We start from the raw sequence: 17,744 nt of genomic DNA, 5'->3' as shown, positions 1-17,744 counted from the left end.
TTTGCAAGTGCTGTGATCCTGAGCAAGCAGGGGGGGGCACTCGTTGGCATTGGCACTGGCACAGGGCCCCTCATAGTACGGCGGTGTGTTTGACGGCAGGTGACGCCTCCCACCAGCAGAGACACTTTTGAGTACTATGAGGGGCCCTGTGCCAGTGATGTCACCAACGAGTATGCCCCCCCACCTGATGAAGGAACCTGCACTTTCATCTGCACCTTCCTCTTTGTCCCCGTGTAAGGTGGTATAGTATGCGGGAAGGGGAACCTGACTTTCAGCAGGGTCAGATTCTGGCTGTGTAGAGTGCAAGGGGAATGTAGTGGTCTGGGTCAATGTACCAGCAGATTCATCTAGCAGTGGCTGGGCAATGGGCAGGATGAGGAGAAAACACAGATATAGGCCCAAATAATAAAGTGGGCTAAATGCAGTTCAAAATTGGTAACAAGACTAAACAGGCGGCATTGATTTGTTCATTGGAGGACAACTGTAATGAGCAGCAGACACAGTTAGTAGGCCCAAATAATAAAGTGGACTAAATGCAGTTCAAAAGTGGTAACAGGACTAAACAGGCGGCATTGCTTTGTTCATTGGAGGACAACTGTAATGAGCGGCAGACACAGTTAGTAGGCCCAAATAATAAAGTGGGCTAAATGCAGTTCAAAAGTGGTAACAGGACTAAACAGGCGGCAATGCCTTGTTCATTGGAGGACAACTGTAATGAGCGGCAGACACAGTTAGTAGGCTGTCATGATCTCAATGGCAAGAGATCATAGCATCAGCATATATAGGAACTAGCTCTTGGAAGATGGAAACTGAGCTGACCATGAACTAAACCTAACGCACAACTAGCAGTGGCCGGGTAGCATGCCTACGTTGATTCTAGATGCCCAGCACCAGCCGGAGGACTAAATAAAGCTAGCAGAGGAAAATATTAGTCCTAGCTCACCTCTAGAGAAATACCCCGAAAGGAGACAGAGGCCCCCCACATGTATTGGCGGTGAATCAAGATGAAATAACAAACGTAGTATGAAAATAGGTTTAGCAAATTTGAGGTCCACTTACTACATAGCAGAAGACAGAAAGGACACTTTCATGGTCAGCTAAAAAACTCTATCAAAACACCATCCAGAAATTACTTTAAAACTCTGGCACTAACTCATAACACCAGAGTGGCAATTCCTGTTCACAAGAGCTTTCCAGACACAGTAACGAAGCTACAGCTGTGAACTGGAACAAAAATGCAAAAACAAACATGGACTAGAGTCCAACTTATCTAGTAGTTGTCTAGGAGCAGGAACAAGCACAGAGAGGCTTCTGATAACATTGTTGACCGGCAAGCAACTAACAGAGCAGCAAGGTTATATAGCGACTCCCACATCTTGATGGGAACAGGTGAACAGAGAAGATGAAGACACCAGTTCAATTCCACCAGTAGCCACCGGGGGAGCCCAGAATCCAGATTCACAACAGTACCCCCCCCTCAAGGAGGGGGCACCGAACCCTCACCAGAACCACCAGGGCGATCAGGATGGGCCCTATGAAAGGCACGAACCAGATCAGAGGCATGAACATCAGATGCATTCACCCAAGAATTATCCTCCTGGCCGTATCCCTTCCACTTGACCAGATACTGGAGTCTCCGTCTGGAAACACGAGAGTCTAAGATTTTCTCCACAACGTACTCCAACTCACCCTCAACCAACACCGGAGCAGGAGGCTCAACGGAAGGCACAACCGGTACCTCATACCTGCGCAATAATGACCGATGAAAAACGTTATGAATAGAAAAGGATGCAGGGAGGTCCAAACGGAAGGAAACAGGGTTAAGAATCTCCAATATCTTATACGGGCCGATGAACCGAGGCTTAAACTTAGGAGAAGAGACCCTCATAGGGACAAAACGAGAAGACAACCACACCAAGTCCCCAACACGAAGACGAGGACCAACACGACGACGGCGGTTAGCAAAAAGCTGAGTCTTCTCCTGGGACAACCTCAAATTGTCCACCACCTGCCCCCAGATCTGATGCAATCTCTCCACCACAGCATCCACTCCAGGACAATCCGAAGATTCCACCTGACCAGAGGAAAATCGAGGATGAAACCCCGAATTACAGAAAAACGGGGACACCAAAGTGGCAGAGCTGGCCCGATTATTGAGAGCGAACTCCGCCAATGGCAAAAAAGCGACCCAATCATCCTGGTCAGCAGACACAAAACACCTCAGATATGTCTCCAGGGTCTGATTAATCCGCTCAGTCTGGCCATTCGTCTGAGGATGGAAAGCGGACGAAAAAGACAAATCTATGCCCATCCTAGCACAGAATGCCCGCCAAAATCTAGACACGAATTGGGTCCCTCTGTCAGAAACGATATTCTCAGGAATACCATGCAAACGAACAACATTTTGAAAAAACAGAGGAACCAACTCGGAAGAAGAAGGCAACTTGGGCAGAGGAACCAAATGGACCATCTTAGAGAAACGGTCACACACCACCCAGATGACAGACATCTTCTGAGAAACAGGCAGATCTGAAATAAAATCCATCGAGATGTGCGTCCAAGGCCTCTTAGGAATAGGCAAGGGCAACAACAATCCACTAGCCCGAGAACAACAAGGCTTGGCCCGAGCACAAACGTCACAAGACTGCACAAAGCCTCGCACATCTCGTGACAGGGAAGGCCACCAGAAGGACCTTGCCACCAAATCCCTGGTACCAAAAATGCCAGGATGACCTGCCAACGCAGAAGAATGAACCTCAGAGATGACTCTTTGGGTATTTACTACCCGGGATTAAATCTATGGCACAATCGCACTCTCGGTGCGGAGGTAACGAACCAAGCTTGGATTCTTCAAAGACGTCACGATAGTCAGACAGGAACTCAGGAATTTCAGAGGGAATAGATGATGAAATGGAAACCACAGGTACATCCCCATGAGCCCCCTTACATCCCCAGCTCAACACAGACATAGCTTTCCAGTCGAGGACTGGGTTGTGAGATTGCAGCCAAGGCAATCCTAGCACCAAATCATCATGTAGATTATACAGCACCAGAAAGCGAATAATTTCCTGGTGATCTGGATTAATACGCATAGTTACTTGTGTCCAGTATTGTGGTTTATTATTAGCCAATGGGGTGGAGTCAATCCCCTTCAGAGGAATAGGAGTCTCCAAAGGCTCTAAATCATACCCACAGCGTTTGGCAAAGGACCAATCCATAAGACTCAAAGCGGCGCCAGAGTCGACATAGGCGTCCGTGGTAATAGATGACAAAGAGCAAATCAGGGTCACAGATAGAATAAACTTAGACGGTAAGGTGCAAATGGAAACAGATTTACCAAGCTTTTTAGTGCGCTTAGAGCATGCTGATATAACATGAGTAGAATCACCACAATAGAAACACAACCCATTTTTCCGTCTAAAATTCTGCCGCTCGCTTCGGGACAGAATTCTATCACACTGCATACTCTCTGGCGATTTCTCAGTGGACACCGCCAGATGGTGCACTGGTTTGCGCTCCCGCAAACGCCTATCGATCTGAATAGCCATTGTCATGGACTCATTCAGACCCGCAGGCACAGGGAACCCCACCATAACATCCTTAATGGCATCAGAGAGACCCTCTCTGAAAGTCGCCGCCAGGGCGCACTCATTCCACTGAGTAAGCACAGACCATTTACGGAATCTTTGGCAGTAAATTTCCGCTTCATCTTGCCCCTGAGATAGGGACATCAAAGTTTTTTCTGCCTGAAGCTCCAAATGAGGTTCGTCATAAAGCAACCCCAAGGCCAGAAAAAACGCATCCACATTGAGCAACGCAGGATCCCCTGGTGTCAATGAAAAAGCCCAGTCTTGAGGGTCGCCCCGGAGCAAGGAAATCACAATCCTGACCTGCTGTGCAGGATCTCCGGCAGAGCGAGATTTCAGGGACAAAAATAATTTGCAATTATTTCGAAAATTCTGAAACCCAGATCTATTCCCCGAGAAAAATTCCGGCAAAGGAATTCTCGGCTCAGATACAGGTGCATGACAAACAAAATCTTGCAAATTTTGTACCTTCGTGGCGAGATTATTCAAACCTGCAGTTACACTCTGAAGATCCATTGCAAACAGGTGAACACAGAGCCATTCAAAGGAGAGAAAAAAAAAAAAAAAAAAAAAAATTTTCAGCAGACTACTATTTCTCTCCTTTCTCAGCCAAGGATTTTAACCCTTTAGTGGGCCGGTCAAACTGTCATGATCTCAATGGCAAGAGATCATAGCATCAGCATATATAGGAACTAGCTCTTGGAAGATGGAAACTGAGCTGACCATGAACTAAACCTAACGCACAACTAGCAGTGGCCGGGTAGCATGCCTACGTTGATTCTAGATGCCCAGCACCAGCCGGAGGACTAAATAAAGCTAGCAGAGGAAAATATTAGTCCTAGCTCACCTCTAGAGAAATACCCCGAAAGGAGACAGAGGCCCCCCACATGTATTGGCGGTGAATCAAGATGAAATAACAAACGTAGTATGAAAATAGGTTTAGCAAATTTGAGGTCCACTTACTACATAGCAGAAGACAGAAAGGACACTTTCATGGTCAGCTAAAAAACTCTATCAAAACACCATCCAGAAATTACTTTAAAACTCTGGCACTAACTCATAACACCAGAGTGGCAATTCCTGTTCACAAGAGCTTTCCAGACACAGTAACGAAGCTACAGCTGTGAACTGGAACAAAAATGCAAAAACAAACATGGACTAGAGTCCAACTTATCTAGTAGTTGTCTAGGAGCAGGAACAAGCACAGAGAGGCTTCTGATAACATTGTTGACCGGCAAGCAACTAACAGAGCAGCAAGGTTATATAGCGACTCCCACATCTTGATGGGAACAGGTGAACAGAGAAGATGAAGACACCAGTTCAATTCCACCAGTAGCCACCGGGGGAGCCCAGAATCCAGATTCACAACAGTAGGCCCAAATAATAAAGTGGGCTAAATGCAGTTCAAAAGTGGTAACAGGACTAAACAGGCAGCATTGCTTTGTTCAGTGGAGGACAACTGTAATGAGCGGCAGACACAGTTAGTAGGCCCAAATAATAAAGTGGGCTAAATGCAGTTCAAAATTGGTAGCAGGACTAAACAGGCAGCATTGCTTTGTTCAGTGGAGGACAACTGTAATGAGCGACAGACACAGTTAGTAGGCCCAAATAATAAAGTAGCCTAAATGCAGTTCAAAATTGGTAACAGGACTAAACAGGCGGCATTGCTTTGTTCAGTGGAGGACAACTGTAATGAGCGGCAGACACAGTTAGTAGGCCCAAATAATAAAGTGGGCTAAATGTCTGCCAAAAAATTGATCATAAATAAACAGGTGGAATAGCTAGGTACAGGGGTGAGCTCCTCTGCTGAGTAGCAGACAGTGGTAGTAGGCGCAAAGTATTAACTGGTCTAAATGGAGGCCAGGGCCGCTGTATATTTTAATTATCATCTATCATTTCAACAAATTTGTGTTGGCAGTGCCATTGAAGGATTTAACAGCACAGACTACACAGTGGTGGAGCAGGGAGAGGTAAGTATTGCAAGTGGTAGAGCACTGTTCGAGCTGGGGGGAACACTCTCTCGTGGGCGGCGATACTGGCACAGGGCCCCTCATATTACGACATTGTGTCTGACGTTGGTTGTGCACCACCACCATCAGAGACACTTCATTGTACTATGAGGGACCCTGTGCCAGTGCCATCGCCCAAGAGTGAGCACACCCACCTGTCCAGGCAAACAGCACTCGCACGGGTGCTTGCGCCAGGTGGTGACCACGGTCCTGTGGGGGGAGTCAGCCCATTTAGGGAGGTATAAAAATGGCCTATGGTGGACATTCAGCAGCTGCAAATGGAGGAATTGGAGAAGTCAGTAAGAGGAGGCCAAAAGCAAGACATTTTTCAGGCAAGCCATGTGTCAGCAGGGGAAGGTGGGGCAAAATAATTTGAAATCCATGATTGGTTCATTTTAATGAAGGTTAGATCATCAACATTTCGGGTAGCCAGACGTGTCCTTTTTTCGGTCAGTATTGAACCAGCAGCACTGAAGACTCCTTCTGATAGCACACCAGCAGCAGGGCAAGCGAGCTCCTGTAATGCATATTCTGCCAATTCAGGCCAGGTGTCTATTTTAGATGCCCAGTAATCAAAGGGGAATGACCTGTGAGGGAGAACATCGATAAGGGAGGAAAAGTAGTTTGTAACCATACTGGACAAATGCTGTCTCCTGTCACTTTGAATCGATGCAGCAGTACCTGTCATGTCTGCGGTCATTGCAAAATCACTCCACAACCTGGTCATAAAACCCCTCTGTCCAACGCCACTTCGGATTTGTGCACCTCTAACACCTCTGCCATGTTGCCCCCTATGGCTCGTGTGAGAACCATCACCGCCGCTGTGTGCTGGGAATGCCTGAACCAAGCGGTCTACAAGAGTTGCTTGTTTGGTAGCCAATATTTGCTCAAGGTTCTCATGTGGCATGATATTTTGTAATTTTCCTTTATATCGTGGATCCAGGAGGCAGGCCAACCAGTAATCGTCATGGGTCATCATTTTGATAATGTGGGGGTCCCTTTTTAGGATACGCAAGGCATACTCAGCCATGTGGGCCAATGTTCCAGGTGTCAATTCACTGCTCGTGCTGGGTTGAGGAGCACTTTCTTGCAAATCAACATCACTTGTGTCCCGCAAAAACCCTGTACCTCACCTCGCAACGCCACCAGTTTCTATTGCCCCCTGAGAAGCATCCTCCTCCCATAAATATTCATCCCCATCATCCTCCTTCTCCTCTGCGTCCGCCACCTCGTCCAGGAGAGTTCCCTGAGCAGACAATGGCTGACTGACATCAAGGCTTCCCTCCTCCTAGGCTGCAGATGCCTGCTCCTTAATGTGCGTCAAACTTTGCATCAGCAGACGCATTAGTGGGATGCTCATGCCTATGATGGCGTTGTCTGCACTTACCAGCCGTGTGCATTCCTCAAAACACTGAAGGACTTGACAGAGGTCTTGTAGCTTAGACCACTGCACACCTGTTGTGAATTCTGCTCTTGGACTCCCTCCGGTGGTTGTAAGTGGCACTTTTGTGAGTTCTGCTCTTGGGCTCCCTCCGGTGGTTTTGAGTGGAACTGCTGCTCCTTGGATTTAGCAGTCAGCAGCTGCTTCCACTGATAGTCTTTCTGGCTCGGCTATTTATCCTGGCTCTATCCTTCAGCCTGGGCCAGTTGTCAATGGTTCCTGGTTGGATTCACATCTCTGCTTGGATTTCCCTGATATTCTGACCAGTTCAGCAAAGATAAGTCCTTGCTTGTTCTTTTGCTGTCCACATATTGTGGACTTAATCGTTCAGCTCTTTCTATGTTTTTTCGTGTCCAGCTTGTCAATATGGATTTATTCAGTTAAGCTGGAAGCTCTGGGAAGCAGATTTACCCTCCACACCTTTAGTCAGGTGTGGAGATTTTTGTAAACTCTGTGGTGGATTTTTCTACTTTTTAATACTGACTTATTCTTATTATACTGATTTATTCTTTCCTGTTCTATTTATCTAGTTAGACTGGCCTCCTTTGCTACATTCTGATTTCATTCTGCGTATGTCATTTCCCTCTCCACTCACAGTCAATATTTGTGGGGGCTGCCTTTCCTTTGGGGATTTTCTCTGAGGCAAGATAGCTTTCCTGTTTCCATCTTTAGGGCTAGTTAGTCCTCCGGCTGTGACGAGGTGTCTAGGGAGTGACAGGAACATCCCACGGCTACTTCTAGTGTTGTGATAAGCTCAGGAACTGCGGTTAGTACAGGTACCACCTCCTCCAGAGCGCGTCACATGTTCCTCCTAAACCACCAGTTCATAACAGTACAACTGGCCAAAAATGAATTAAATGCATCTCAAAAGAAGGAAAAAAAAGTTCTGAGCCATTTTTTTTTTTTTTTTGCAGTCTGTTTTGTCTTTTTTTTTCCTCTTAATCTCTGGGTGGTTCAGGATTTTGGCGCTTGCATGGATGTTCAGGGTTTGTGTTGTCCAGACTCCGGCTTTAGAGCCTAAAATTCCTACTCCTGATTTGTTTTTTGGGGACAGATCTAAGTTTTTGAACTTTAAAAATAACTGCAAATTGTTTTTTGCTTTGAAACCCCGTTCCTTTGGTGATCCCATTCAGCAGGTTAAGATTGTCATCTCTCTGCTGCATGGTGACCCTCAGGACTGGGCATTCTCCCTTGAGTCAGGGAATCCGGCATTGCTTAATGTAGACGCATTTTTTCAAGCACTCGGATTATTGTATGACGAACCTAATTCTGTGGATCATGCAGAAAAAACCTTGTTGGCCCTGTGTCAGGGTCAGGAAGCGGCAGAATTATACTGCCAGAAATTTAGAAAATGGTCTGTGCTCACTAAATGGAATGAGGAGGCTCTGGCAGCAATTTTCAGAAAGGGTCTTTCTGAAGCCCTTAAAGATGTTATGGTGGGGTTCCCCACACCCGCTGGTTTGAGCGAATCTATGTCTCTAGCCATTCAGATTGATCAGCGCCTGTGCGAGCGCAAAGTTGTGCACCATATGGCAGTGTCCTCTGAGCGGAGTCCTGAGCCTATGCAATGTGATAGGATTTTGACTAGAGCAGAACGGCAGGGATTCAGACGTCAGAATAAGCTGTGTTTTTACTGTGGTGATTCTGCTCATGTTATTTCTGATTGCCCTAAGCGTACTAAGAGGGTCGCTAGGTCTGATACCATCAGTACTGTACAGCCTAAATTTCTCTTATCTGTGACCCTGATTTGCTCATTATCGTCCTTTTCTGTCATGGCATTTGTGGATTCAGGCGCTGCCCTGAACTTAATGGACTTGGAATTCGCCAGGCGCTGTGGTTTTTCCTTGCAGCCTTTGCAGAGCCCTATTCCTTTGAGGGGCATTGATGCTACACCGTTGGCCAAGAATAAACCTCATATTGGACTCAGCTGACCATGTGCATGGCTCCAGCACATCAGGAAGATTGCCGTTTTCTGGTGTTGCATAACTTGCATGATGTTGTTGTACTGGGTTTTCCATGGTTACAGGAACATAATCCGGTGCTGGATTGGAAATCTATGTCTGTGACTAGTTGGGGTTGTCAAGGGGTACATTGTGACGTTCCTTTGATGTCAATTTCCTCTTCCCCCTCTTCTGAAGTCCCTGAGTTTTTGTCGGATTTCCAGGATGTATTTGATGAGCCCAAGTCCAGTTCCCTTCCTCCACATAGGGACTGTGATTGTGCTATTAATTTGATTCCTGGCTGTAAGTTCCCTAAGGGCCAACTTTTCAATCTGTCTGTGCCAGAGCATGCCGCCATGCGGAGTTATGTCAAGGAGTCTTTGGAAAAGGGGCATATTCGGCCGTCTTTGTCACCATTGGGAGCGGGATTCTTTTTTGTTGCCAAGAAGGATGGCTCCTTGAGACCCTGTATTGATTATCACCTTCTTAATAAGATCACGGTCAAATTCCAATACCCTTTACCTTTGCTTTCTGATTTGTTTGCTCGGATTAAGGGGGCTAGTTGGTTTACTAAGATTGACCTTCGAGGGGCATATAATCTTGTTCGTATTAAACAGGGTGACGAATGGAAAACTGCATTTAATACGCCCGAAGGCCATTTTGAATACCTAATGCTCCTTCTGTATTTCAGTCCTTCATGCATGATATTTTCCGCAATTATCTTGATAAATTCATGATTGTGTATTTGGATGATATTTTTATTTTTTCCGATGATTGGGAGTCTCATGTGAAGCAGGTCAGGATGGTATTCCAGATCCTTCGTGATAATGCTTTATTTGTGAAGGGGTCTAAGTGCCTATTTGGAGTTCAGAATGTCTCTTTTTTGGGTTTTATTTTTTCTCCCTCGTCTATAGAAATGGATCCTGTTAAGGTCCAAGCCATTCATGACTGGATTCAACCCACATCGGTGAAGAGCCTTCAGAAATTTTTGGGCTTTGCTAATTTTTATCGCCGTTTCATTGCCAACTTTTCCAGTGTGGTTAAGCCCCTGACCAATTTGACGAAGAAAGGCGCTGATGTGACGAATTGGTCCTCTGCGGCGGTTGAGGCCTTTCAGAAGCTTAAACGACGATTTACTTCTGCCCCTGTGTTGCGTCAGCCGGATGTTTCTCTTCCTTTTCAGGTTGAGGTTGACGCTTCTGAGATTGGGGCAGGGGCCGTTTTGTCTCAGAGGAATTCTGATGGTTCTTTGATGAAACCGTGTGCCTTTTTTTCCAGAAAGTTTTCGCCTGCGGAGCGCAATTATGACGTTGGCAATCGGGAGTTGTTGGCTATGAAGTGGGCATTTGAGGAGTGGCGACATTGGCTTGAGGGAGCCAAGCACCGCGTTGTGGTCTTGACCGATCATAAGAATCTGATTTACCTCGAGTCGGCCAAGCAAATGAACCCTAGACAGGCTCGATGGTCCCTGTTTTTCTCCCGTTTTGATTTTGTGGTCTCGTATCTTCCGGGATCTAAGAATGTTAAGGCTGATGCCCTCTCTAGGAGTTTTTTGCCTGATTCTCCTGGAGTCCTTGAGCCGGTTGGCATTCTTAAGGAAGGGGTGATTCTTTCTGCCATCTCCCCTGATTTGCGGCGGGTGCTTCAGGAATTTCAGGCTGATAAACCTGACCGCTGTCCGGTGGGGAAGCTGTTTGTTCCTGATAGATGGACAAGTAAGGTAATTTCTGAGGTTCATTCTTCAGTGTTGGCTGGTCATCCTGGGATTTTTGGTACCAGAGATTTGGTTGCTAGGTCCTTTTGGTGGCCTTCCTTGTCGCGGGATGTGCGTTCTTTTGTGCAGTCCTGTGGGACTTGTGCCCGGGCCAAGCCTTGCTGTTCCCGCGCTAGTGGGTTGCTTTTGCCTTTGCCGGTCCCTGAGAGGCCCTGGACGCATATTTCCATGGATTTTATTTCAGATCTTCTGGTTTCCCAGAAGATGTCTGTTATCTGGGTGGTTTGTGACCGGTTCTCTAAAATGGTCCATTTGGTACCTTTGCCTAAATTGCCTTCCTCCTCTGATTTGGTTCCATTGTTTTTTCAGCATGTGGTTCGTTTGCATGGCATTCCAGAGAATATTGTGGCTGACAAAGGTTCCCAGTTTGTTTCTAGGTTTTGGCGGGCCTTTTGTGCTAGGATGGGCATTGATTTGTCTTTTTCTTCGGAGTTCCATCCTCAGACAAATGGCCAAACTGAGCGAACTAATCAGACCTTGGAAACCTATTTGAGATGCTTTGTGTCTGCTGATCAGGATGATTGGGTGGCTCCTCCAGAGCTCGTCCCATGTTACTCCTAAACCACCAGTTCATAACAACACCAGACAACTCCATGTCTGCCATCCAAGTGCCTGCCCGTGTGTCTGTATCCTCCCACAAATTAATTACAGCACGCCTCTGTTTGCACAGCCTCTCAACCATGTGCAGTGTGGAGTTCCACCTTGTTGCAACGTCGATTATTAGGCGGTGCTGGGGAAGATTCAGCGATCGCTGATGATTCTGCATACGGCTGGAGTGTACGGGCGACCGGCGGATGTGTGAGCAAAGTCTTCGCACCTTCAAGAGCAGGGCTGGTAACTCCGGATAATTTTTGAGGAAGCACTGCACCACCAGGTTCAAGGTGGGAGCCAGGCAAGGTATGTGTTTCAGTTCTGAAAGGGCTATGGCAGCCATAAAATTCCTTCCGTTATCACTGACTACCTTGCCTGCCTCAAGATGTACACTGCCCAGCCATGACTGCATTTGTTGCTGCAAGTACTCAGCCAGTACTTCCGCGGTGTGTCTGTTGTCGCCCAAACACTTCATTTGTAACACAGCCTGCTGACACTTACCACTAGCTGTTCGATAATGGGACACCTTGTGTGCAACACTGGCAGCTGCGGATGGAGTGGTCGTGCTACTGCGCTCTGTGGACGAGCTTTCGCTTCTGTAGGAGGAGGAGGAGAAGAAGAGGAGAAGAAGTGGTGAACGCCTACAGCCAACTGTTTCCTAGACCGTGGGCTAGGCAGAACTGTCCCACTATGGCTGTCCCCTGTGGACCCTGCATCCACCACATTAACCCAGTGCGCCGTGATGGACACGTAACGTCCCTGGCCATGCATCTGTTGTGAGGCGCACCTTTCCACTGACTGATTGCCTCAGTGCATGGACAATGCGGTCTTTGACATGCTGGTGGAGGGCTGGGATGGCTTTTCTCTCAAAGAAGTGCCGACTGGGTAGGTTATAGCATGGTACTGCGTAGGCCATCAGGTCTTTGAAAGCTTCGCTTTCAACCAACCGGTAGGGCATCATCTCTAACGAGATTACTATAGCAATGTGGGCGTTCAAACCCTGTGTACGCGGATGAGAGGATGAGTACTTTCTTTTCCTAACGAGAGTCTCTTGTAGGGTGAGCTGGACTGTAGAGCTGCATATGGTGGAACTAGCGGTGGGAGTGGTGGACATGGCGGACTGAGAGAGGGTTGGTGATGATATTCTTGATGTTGGCCTACATACAGAGTTTCCTACAAATAACCTTGTGATTCCCTGACTGCTTTGGCCTTCCGACGATACCTCCACATTTGCTGCTGGTGGTGTCCTAACCGGTGGGCTTACAGTGAGGGAAGCAATGTAGCGTTGCTGACTACCTTCATTCTGAGCAGGCGCACCAACAGTACGGGACATTTGGTAGTTAGTCCAGGCTTGCAAGTGCATGCTGGTTAAATGTCTAAGCATGCACGTTGTATTTAAATTTTGAAGATTCTTCCCTCTGCTAAAGGCCTTTGAGCATTTCTTACAGATAACTTTGCACTGATCATTCGGATCTTGGTTAAAAAATTGCCACACTACACTCTTCCTACTATGGAATACCTTTTCAGGCATTGCACGCTGTGCTACTTTCACCGGATGGCCATGCTGTCCTAAAACTGTTTTTGTTTTTCACAAACATTTTTGGCCTGATACGGGCCTGCCAGATGACAGCTGTTGCGATGTAGATGGCTGCTGCGGATCATCCTCCTCCGCTTCTGAGCTACTGGCAGCGGCACCCTTTTCCCCCAATGGCTGCCAATCTTGGTCAACAACTGGGTCATCTATCACCTCCTCTTCAAAGTCATGTGCACCTTCCTCTGTGTCACCGTGTAAGGTGCTATAGTGTTCGGGACGGGGCACCATAGTCTCATCAGGGTCAGATTCTGGCTCAGTACACTGCGAGGGCAATGTAGTGATCTGAGTCAATGGAACAGCATAATAATCTAGCTGTGGCTGTGCATCAGTGCACTCCATGTCCGATTCATCTTGTAATGGGCAGTTAACAATTTCCCTTTCTAACCCAGGCACGGTATGTGTAAAGAGCTCCATGGAGTAACCTGTAGTGTCGCCTGACGCATCCTTCACCTTTGGTTTGGGTGAAGGACACAAGGAAACGTCTTGTTCCTGACCGGGAGCATCCACTGATGAGTCACTGCTTTTATATTTTGAACTTTCTGAAGAGGAGGCGAAAGAGCTAGAGTCAGCAAGGAAAGCCAAAACTTTTTCCTGCTGCTCCAGCTGTAAAAGATGTTTTCCTACTCCCAGATAAGGGAGCCTTCGAGGCCTTGTGTAGCCAGACGATGACGCTGGCTCAACACCTCCAGCCTTAGGTGCTATTGTGCTTTTCCCACTACCACCAGATGCACCACCACCACCATCAGTACCAGCTGGCAACCTATGCCCATGGCCTCTTCCACCAGACTCATTTTTTGGAAAATCTAACTAAAATAACAACCGTTATATGGTACTGTAAAACAAGGTAGAAGGTGTATATAAACTTGTTGAGAATTTAAATCTCCCTTTTTTGGGTGGGAGACTGAACCAAAACTTAGGCCCTGTGCATAAAACAACACAATGTAAGTGGCAGAAAGTGGCTGGCTGATATACGACAAACTAAAAGGACTGAAATATATCCACTTTGTGAGAATTTGAATCTCCCTTTTTTTGGGGGGGAGACTGAACCAAAACTCAGGCCCAGTGTATAAAACAACGCAATGTAAGTGGCTGAAAGTGGCTGGCTGATATACGACAAACTAACAGGACTGAAATATATCCACTAGGGTTGAGCGACTTTCATTTTTTTAAGATCGAGTAGGGTTTTGGGAAACCCGATTTTGTCCAGAGTCGAGTCGAGTGCAGTCGGCCAATTATCGCTAAAAGTCGGGGATCGACCGAAACACGAAACCCAATGCAAGTCAATGGGGAAGCATAGTCGGCAGTGAGTGGAGGCCAGGAAAACACCTACAGTGCCCATTTTAATGCCAAAAACATCCATTCTTGTTTCTGAAGCTTGCCAATCTTAATTAACTGTATAATAATAGTTGGGCATAGGGAATTGGGGGAAAGTTGTGGGGGGAGTAGGGCTGGCTCAAGTTTTTCGTGGGCCCAGGAAATGCGGACTACGTCACGGCGGTGTTGCAGGGAAAGGTAAGTATTTAAACGTTGCAAGTGCTGTGATCCTGAGCAAGCAGGGGGGGGCCCACTCGTTCGCATTGGCACTGGCACAGGGCCCCTCAAAGTACGGCGGTGTGTTTGCATGGCGGGGGCGCCTCCCACCAGCAGCGACACTTTTGCGTACTCTGAGGGGCCCTGTGCCAGTGACGTCGCCAACGAGTATGCCCCCCCACCTGATGAAGGAACCTGCACTTTCATCTGCACCTTCCTCTTTGTCCCTGTGTAAGGTGGTATAACATGCGGGAAGGGGAACCTTACTTTCAGCAGGGTCAGATTCTGGCTGTGTAGAGTACAAGGGGAATGTAGTGGTCTAGGTCAATGTACCAGCAGACTCATTTAGCAGTGGCTGGGCAATGGGCAGGATGAGGAGGAAACAGATATAGGGCCAAAGAATAAAGTAGGCTAAATGCAGTTCAAAATTGGTAACAGGACTAAACAGGCGGCATTGCTTTGTTCAGTGGAGTAGCAAACCCAAGAGCAGCAGACACTGTTTCAAGGGCCTAACCACACTAGTAGGCCAAATGCAGTTTAATATCTGATAGTATAGGGCGAAAGCCAGAATGTGGAAGCTCAGCTTTGTTCAGTTGAGGACAACACCAGGGAGGGGCAGACACCTTTAGTAGGCCGGAAAAGCCTATTGCATTTTTTAAAATGGTAATTTGGAGCAGAAGGTTGAAGCTCAGCTTTATTTAGTTGAGGGCAACACCAGGGAGGGGCAGAAGCCGTTAGTAGGCCCTAACCACCATTTTGTTTTTTAAAAACCACTTAATGAGAGCCGGAAGGTTGAAGCTCAGCTTTATTCAGTTGAGGACAACACCAGGCAGGGGCACACAGACAGACACCTTTAGTAGGCCGGAAAAGCCTATTGCATTTTTTAAAATGGTAATTTGGAGCAGAAGGTTGAAGCTCAGCTTTATTCAGTTGAGGACAACACCAGGCAGGGGCACACAGACAGACACCTTTAGTAGGCCGGAAAAGCCTATTGCATTTTTTAAAATGGTAATTTGGAGCAGAAGGTTGAAGCTCAGCTTTATTTAGTTGAGGACAACACCAGGCAGGGGCACACAGACAGACACCTTTAGTAGGCCGGAAAAGCCTATTGCATTTTTTAAAATGGTAATTTGGAGCAGAAGGTTGAAGCTCAGCTTTATTTAGTTGAGGACAACACCAGGCAGGGGCACACAGACAGACACCTTTAGTAGGCCGGAAAAGCCTATTGCATTTTTTAAAATGGTAATTTGGAGCAGAAGGTTGAAGCTCAGCTTTATTCAGTTGAGGACAACACCAGGCAGGGGCACACAGACAGACACCTTTAGTAGGCCGGAAAAGCCTATTGCATTTTTTAAAATGGTAATTTGGAGCAGAAGGTTGAAGCTCAGCTTTATTTAGTTGAGGACAACACCAGGCAGGGGCACACAGACAGACACCTTTAGTAGGCCGGAAAAGCCTATTGCATTTTTTAAAATGGTAATTTGGAGCAGAAGGTTGAAGCTCAGCTTTATTTAGTTGAGGGCAACACCAGGGAGGGGCAGAAGCCGTTAGTAGGCCCTAACCACCATTTTGTTTTTTAAAAACCACTTAATGAGAGCCGGAAGGTTGAAGCTCAGCTTTATTCAGTTGAGGACAACACCAGGCAGGGGCACACAGACAGACACCTTTAGTAGGCCGGAAAAGCCTATTGCATTTTTTAAAATGGTAATTTGGAGCAGAAGGTTGAAGCTCAGCTTTATTCAGTTGAGGACAACACCAGGCAGGGGCACACAGACAGACACCTTTAGTAGGCCGGAAAAGCCTATTGCATTTTTTAAAATGGTAATTTGGAGCAGAAGGTTGAAGCTCAGCTTTATTTAGTTGAGGACAACACCAGGCAGGGGCACACAGACAGACACCTTTAGTAGGCCGGAAAAGCCTATTGCATTTTTTAAAATGGTAATTTGGAGCAGAAGGTTGAAGCTCAGCTTTATTTAGTTGAGGACAACACCAGGCAGGGGCACACAGACAGACACCTTTAGTAGGCCGGAAAAGCCTATTGCATTTTTTAAAATGGTAATTTGGAGCAGAAGGTTGAAGCTCAGCTTTATTCAGTTGAGGACAACACCAGGCAGGGGCACACAGACAGACACCTTTAGTAGGCCGGAAAAGCCTATTGCATTTTTTAAAATGGTAATTTGGAGCAGAAGGTTGAAGCTCAGCTTTATTTAGTTGAGGGCAACACCAGGGAGGGGCAGAAGCCGTTAGTAGGCCCTAACCACCATTTTGTTTTTTAAAAACCACTTAATGAGAGCCGGAAGGTTGAAGCTCAGCTTTATTCAGTTGAGGACAACACCAGGCAGGGGCACACAGACAGACACCTTTAGTAGGCCGGAAAAGCCTATTGCATTTTTTAAAATGGTAATTTGGAGCAGAAGGTTGAAGCTCAGCTTTATTCAGTTGAGGACAACACCAGGCAGGGGCACACAGACAGACACCTTTAGTAGGCCGGAAAAGCCTATTGCATTTTTTAAAATGGTAATTTGGAGCAGAAGGTTGAAGCTCAGCTTTATTTAGTTGAGGACAACACCAGGCAGGGGCACACAGACAGACACCTTTAGTAGGCCGGAAAAGCCTATTGCATTTTTTAAAATGGTAATTTGGAGCAGAAGGTTGAAGCTCAGCTTTATTTAGTTGAGGACAACACCAGGCAGGGGCACACAGACAGACACCTTTAGTAGGCCGGAAAAGCCTATTGCATTTTTTAAAATGGTAATTTGGAGCAGAAGGTTGAAGCTCAGCTTTATTCAGTTGAGGACAACACCAGGCAGGGGCACACAGACAGACACCTTTAGTAGGCCGGAAAAGCCTATTGCATTTTTTAAAATGGTAATTTGGAGCAGAAGGTTGAAGCTCAGCTTTATTTAGTTGAGGGCAACACCAGGGAGGGGCAGAAGCCGTTAGTAGGCCCTAACCACCATTTTGTTTTTTAAAAACCACTTAATGAGAGCCGGAAGGTTGAAGCTCAGCTTTATTCAGTTGAGGACAACACCAGGCAGGGGCACACAGACAGACACCTTTAGTAGGCCGGAAAAGCCTATTGCATTTTTTAAAATGGTAATTTGGAGCAGAAGGTTGAAGCTCAGCTTTATTTAGTTGAGGGCAACACCAGGGAGGGGCAGAAGCCGTTAGTAGGCCCTAACCAAAGTTGAAGGCCAAATGCAGTTTAATTTCTGATACTATAGGCCGAAAGCCAGAAGGTGGAAGCTCCGATTTAGACAGTGGAGGACAATTTGAAT

The sequence above is a fragment of the Ranitomeya variabilis genome, chromosome 8, assembly GCF_051348905.1.
Source record: "Ranitomeya variabilis isolate aRanVar5 chromosome 8, aRanVar5.hap1, whole genome shotgun sequence".
NCBI lineage: Eukaryota > Metazoa > Chordata > Amphibia > Anura > Dendrobatidae > Ranitomeya > Ranitomeya variabilis.
The sequence above is the reverse complement of the archived record's forward strand: the minus strand, read 5'-3'. Positions refer to the sequence as shown.